The 5,974-nt window shown below is 45.7% G+C and overlaps 1 long non-coding RNA gene across 1 annotated transcript; it reads right to left on the bottom strand.

Moving 5' to 3' along the window:
* Nucleotides 1-1,496: 1,496 nt before the first annotated feature.
* LOC115277036 lies at nt 1,497-4,761 on the bottom strand. The gene is made up of 2 exons (XR_003902182.1): nt 4,536-4,761; nt 1,497-1,781 (listed from the first exon to the last, which is right to left on the bottom strand). It is a non-coding gene; the product is annotated as an uncharacterized LOC115277036 (long non-coding RNA).
* Nucleotides 4,762-5,974: the final 1,213 nt, after the last annotated feature.

Here is a 5,974-nt window from a genome sequence, read left to right on the forward strand (position 1 = left end):
TCTAAAACTGACATTCTGAATGATATTCTGATACCACTTCAATAATGTTTTATAAAATTCAGAGGAAAAATAGAATTAAGTAAATTTGAACTTTCCCTTTGCCGAGGCAGTCAAAGGCCATACTATTTGCATATTCTAATATGGGATCACAGTAGCTCAAGCTTCAGAAGAAACTGTCCCTAGCAGGCCAACAGCACCAGAGCCATTAACCTTCGGCCTTTCATCTGCATAAGACCAAAATCAAAGTCTCGGCTTTTCAAAGTGGCTTCGGTGTAACCACGCCACACGGCCCCGTGCTTTCCAGAACTGTCTTTGGAAGCACAATTAGAAGGTTTAAAAAGCAGAAACAAAAGCTCCATCCTATTTACACATTTAAAGTAAAGGTCATTCTCAGAAACTGGGCTTCCCAGATTTCTCCCCTTGAAATCCCTTAAGATATGTAATACCAACATAAAGGGAATCACAAATCCAGTTTTCAGAAAATGGCATTAAATATAGATTTAAACTTTGACCTTTAGTCCCAAGTGAGAGGACAAAAAATTCTCTTTACAGTGAAGGGCATGTTGCTACTAAGCTTCAATGAGTAGAAGAGAACCTGCCTGGTAGTAGCCAGGATTAAGAGGCACCAATCGATTTACCTCCAATGCAGGTGTGCTGCAAATCCACTGGGTCCAGATGTAGTGCGTGATTGGGCCGGGCTCATCTATATTCTAGAGTTTGTAGAGGTAGCTTCTGGGAAACAGGGGTCTTCTTGGCTTGGGGAATTGACGTTTCCACAGCAATATTTGAAATGCATTCGGAGCGAGCAGGAATAAGAGATGGAATACACAGGGTCTCCCACCCCACATTAGGGTCATGAGCAATAGTGGGAAATCCATGGGTTGCAGAGTGACGGATTGGGCAAACAGGGAAATCATGAAGACCCAGAGCATTCATATTTTTACATCCCTTATTACCCTTATTGCTCTGCAGGTGCTGACCAGGGCCCCAGGCTGATGACCCGCTCTGCAACTCATCTCCCTGCTACATCATTGACAAGTTGCTATTGGGGCCCAGGTGGGGGAGGGGCTGGACAACGGACAACAGGAAGTGGAGCTTATTGAAGAGAGGGGTTATCTGTTATGTGCACGTCCAGAGGCAAAAGAAGAGAATTTCTCTGATTGTGAACTTTGCTAGAATAACTGGGGAAGTAACAAGATAAACAGGAAAGAGCACTGGACTGGGAGTCACTTTGTTTTGCTCTTGACAAGCTAGGTGAGTTCATGGTTACTACATACCACAATTATTCATTTATTTGTCTCTGTCACTAGGCAGTAATCTTTTAGTATAAACCTGATCTTGGTGATCAGTGCCTGGCTCATCCTGAGTGCTCAGCAAGTTTGTTGATTGGACAAATGAGGGAAAGAAGAAAATTATTCCTCGGCAAGGACCCAGTGCTCATCTGTTTTAACTCTTTTACTTTAAAGATAAAGAAATTGAAAGCTGGCGAAGTGAAATGACTTGAGGTCCTACTACTTGTTTATTGCAGAACTAAATAACAAGGATGATGGTGATGGTGATGTTGATGATGATGATGATGTTGATGATGATGATGATGGAATTTAGCATAATGAGTTCGTGAACTGTGCTAACTGCTAGTATTGGTGATTTCTTCGTTGGGTCTTAGCTCCATTCTCACTCTGCTATTTTCTCCTCTGTATCCAGGGTTCAGAAGCCTGAAAACTACATTTCCCAGACCTCCTTGTCAGCTTTGGTTAGGTTCTATCAATGAAAAGCAGAATCTGGGGAAATGGAAACAAGGGAGAAGTCATTATGTTAATATTGTCACTAATTAATTAAGTGTCTGTGGCAGCAGGTGGCAGCGGCAGCAGGCAATGGAAGGCGACTACAGGCGCTGTGACGTGGTCAGGGAGTGGCAGCAGCCGTGGGCTGCTCCCCAGCAGCCTCCTGAGACAGCGTTTGCAAGCTGTGGGTAACCCCACGTCCCCTTTGGCACCTCCTGTCCAGAGGGTAGTATCTTCCTGCAGTTACTGGTCTCTCTCTGGGAAACACTGCCTTCCTGGTTTGGGTCCAACAGCCCTCCCGAAAATCAGTACCAGTTTCTGGTATGAACCCTCCCTTGCTGAAACACCCACAGTGCTTTATGTGGAGTCTCTCATTGTATTCTCCTAGAAATTTATGAGCTTTGAGCCCACCGAACTATACCCCCATTGTACAGATGAGAAAATTGAGGCTAAGGGACACTAAGTGACTTGTCCAAGATCACACAGGGAGGTGGTGCTACAGCAGAGACCTAAACCAGGTCTAACTGATGCCTAAACCCACGTATTTAACTCTGCCCTCAAGGGCTATCTTGCCACCCTCTTTGGGTTATTTTATTGAGGTCATTTGGGTGCTTGGGCAATGGGGTCTTCCTCCTCCATGTGGTGTAAGGTGGATTTTACTGGGCCCTCTTCTTTCGAACACTCTTTCTCTGGACCCTTGTTTTCTGGCCTCTTGATCTGAGCCTCATGATGAAGTCATTTCCTTTATTAAAAACTTTATGGGGACTAGTGTATCTTTTAACATCAGAAGTAGCTAAGGGCATGGCGCTGTTGGCAGAAGAATCCAGGAGGTGCCCTGGAGTGAGGGTTTGAGGGAAGAGAAGGGAAGAAGGTGGTGTGAATGCACCCAGCGTTATTCCATAGCAGACAGGACCCTGTTCTGTCAGGACAGTCCTGAGGGCCCTGGCCCCTGGGTTGGATGAAGATCCTCAGATGACTGCGGATCGAAGGAACTGGTTTTCATAAACGGCTTAGAATGGTGCCTGGTTTATTGTAAGCACTCAACTAATGTTAGTTTAAAAGTAGGCCATGGCTCGCTCGCTCTCTCTCTCTCTCTCTCTCTCTCAAAAATAAATAAATTTAAAAAAAAATTTAAAAAGGGTGCCTGGGTGGCTCAGTCAGTTAAGCATCTGACTTAGGCTCAGGTCATGATCTCACAGTTCATGAGTTCGAGCCCCGCGTTGGGCTCCGTGCTGACAGCTAGCTCAAAGCCTGGAACCTGCTTCGGATTCTGTGTGTGTGTGTGTGTGTGTCTCTCTCTCTCTCTGACCCTCCCCTGCTTGTACTGTCTCTCTCTCTCTCTCTCTCTCTCAAAAATAAATAAGTTTAAAAACACAAAAAAGAAAAAAAAAAAGTAGGCCATGGGAGCACCTGGGTGGCTCAGTCACACTTCTGACTTCAGTTCAAGTCATGATCTCCCAGTTCATGAGTTCAAGCCCCACATTGGGTTCTCTGCTGTCAGCACAGAACCTGCTTCAGATCCTTTCTCTCTCTCTCTCTCTTTCTCTCTCTCTCTCTCTTTCTATCCCTCCCACACTCATGCTCTCTCTCTCTCAAAAATAAATAAACATTAAAAAAATAAATAATAAAAGTAGGCCATGGGACATGACGTACTGCAGGAGACAGGACAGTAAACCAGAGCCAGATCAGCCCTGAGGGACATTTAACCAGAAGGGGCTGAGGTGTGTGTGCAAGCACTCTGGGAGGGAAGTGCTGGAAGCCAGCACAGGCATGCGGAGGGGGTCCTGGGGAACCAAAGGGGCCAATGCAGGCTCTGGGCTTTAAGCAGGCTCTTAAAGCAGGGTGAGAGAGAAAGAAGTGGCAGCGGGGGAGGGAAGCACGTTTTCCAAGCAAAGAAACTTTAAGCAGAGGTATTTCTGAATTAAAGTCTAAACTCCTAGGTGATTTTTATGAAGCTCTCCTTTCTGAATGTGAGCAGTTTCTGTGAACCCCAGGGCCTTCGGGTGCTCAGATTTGAAATGTCCTCCACAAGAGATGAGTTCAAGGACAAATCTGACCTCCACATCCTTTCCAACTATACTTGATCTTTTCCTCAAGCACGGCCCCTCTCTCCCAGCCCCTATGCCCCAGGACTCAGTCACTCAGGGGCTTAGCAGGATGCTTCACTGCCCCCTCCCCCACATCAAGACCCACTGTCCCCCAGCCTCCTCCCTTAGGCCCCTTGCTGGTGGACCACACAGCTATTTTGATGAACCTACTTGAAGCAAGATGTCAATGGCTTGTTGTAACTTAAAACGTTCCCTCTCAAACAGCACTTGTATTTTAACACTGACCTTCAGCGCTTCATTCAAAGAAGTAATGTGGAATTTCAAATGACATGACATAGAACTTATATCAGTTAAAAATACGTTTGGCTGTAACAGAAAGCCCTACTGCCATGCCTCAAACAAGTAAAGGTCTTTATTCGTTCCAGGAGTACACACACACACACACACACACACACACACAGTGTTGATTTGTCTCTTCAGGGTGGAGGAGAGCAGATACACCATCCCAAAATACACTACTTTGGCACATAGATTATTTTGGGCTGAAGGCCATCGAGACCTAGCAGACATAGGAAAAACTTTTATGTCTCCCTTAACTACCTAAATAATTTTAGATAGGGGGTCTGGCCCAGGAGGAGAGTGATCCGCAGAGAACTTTTTATCTGAAAGACCTATCTGTATGGCAGGACACACATCTACTTACTCATCATCTGTTCTTCTTATCCTCCTGTAAATCCTCCTCTTCCTCTTTGAAGGCTCAGGCCCCCATCCCATTCGTTCCTCGGCTCAGGATGGCATATAAGCCTCAACTGCCCTTGAGTCTCATATCTTTGTAGCTCCTCTATGAAAAAATTAAATTTGTTTCTCTCTGTTCATCTGTCTTATGTCAGTTTTATTGCAAGACCAGCTAACAAACCTAGAAGAGAAGGGAGAATTTTTTACTACTATCAGGGATTGTGATGTCACTGCAGGCCCAGCCTCACACCCAGGGCTGCAAGATGGCGGCTGCTCCTTGAAGTAACACAGACAGCAAAGAACACGAGGAAGAAGGCAGAAGGGGAAAGGGGAAGAGGCAAAGGGGCTACCTCTCCTGGGGCTCAGCCTCTATCTCGTTGGTCAGAACCGAGTCACGTGGTCAGTGTCCTGCCGCTCAGGAGGCAAGGAAATGAACTTATAATTCATTTATTTTTACTAACTGGGCAGTGTGACACTCAGACCCGAAATCCAGGTTCTGTCAGTGGGTGGGAAAGGAGACTCAATGGAGAGTTCGCAACAGTATTGTCTGCCACACGAAGACACTTGCTAGGGCTGGAGGGGCTTTCCAGTGCGTTTGGTACCCACCTTCTGTCTCTGGGGAAGGTGTAGAGTGACATGCAGAGAAGCGCAGGCATGGAGCTGAGCAAAACCACACCAAACACCCAGGTCTCTGGGTCGCTTCCCCGCCCCCCTCCCCCGCCTTTCCCTGTCCATTTCTCACCTCCTAGAGTTAGGACTCTGCTCTTTACAAAGTAGGGTGGAAGATGGCGCTCTTTCCAGCACTGTCACCCACTCTTCCCAGTGCGTAAAATATCCCCCTGTTTCCTTCTGGAACAGTTGAAGACGCTTTATTTTTTAGACTTTTTTAAAAGCTATCTCAACCATTTTTAAGTATACATTTCAGTACCAGAAAGCGCATGGACAGTGCTGTGCAACCATAGCCCCAATCCCATTGTTTATTTTTCATTGCTAACCTCATGCTGCTTTTCTCAGGGGTGGGGTTCAGAAGTGGGGATTCTCAATAAGAGTAATGACATTGTAATTCATTCAAAAATACACAGTGTTTTTACTTTTCGAAGTGCTAACAGTTTAAAAGCGCATGTATTTTCTGCCTGGAAACATGTGGTTTCTTATCTGGATTATTTACTCCCCTCCATGTGGCTCCATGTAAGGCTGGTGCACAGAGAGCCAGCATCAGGGCTATGAGCTGCTTCATCTTTTATTCAAAGGGCATCAGTATCAATCTCCTTAGTTTGTACTTTGAGTCTACAAATAAATTATTTCCTTTGAATGTTACTGGGGCCATCTTGTGATTTTAGACGGATGAACATTCCTCCGGATTTCTAATCCCTATGAACTGGGTCAAAAGCAGAAACAAAGAGGAGA

The sequence above is a fragment of the Suricata suricatta genome, chromosome 13 (assembly GCF_006229205.1).
Source record: "Suricata suricatta isolate VVHF042 chromosome 13, meerkat_22Aug2017_6uvM2_HiC, whole genome shotgun sequence".
Classification (NCBI taxonomy): domain Eukaryota; kingdom Metazoa; phylum Chordata; class Mammalia; order Carnivora; family Herpestidae; genus Suricata; species Suricata suricatta.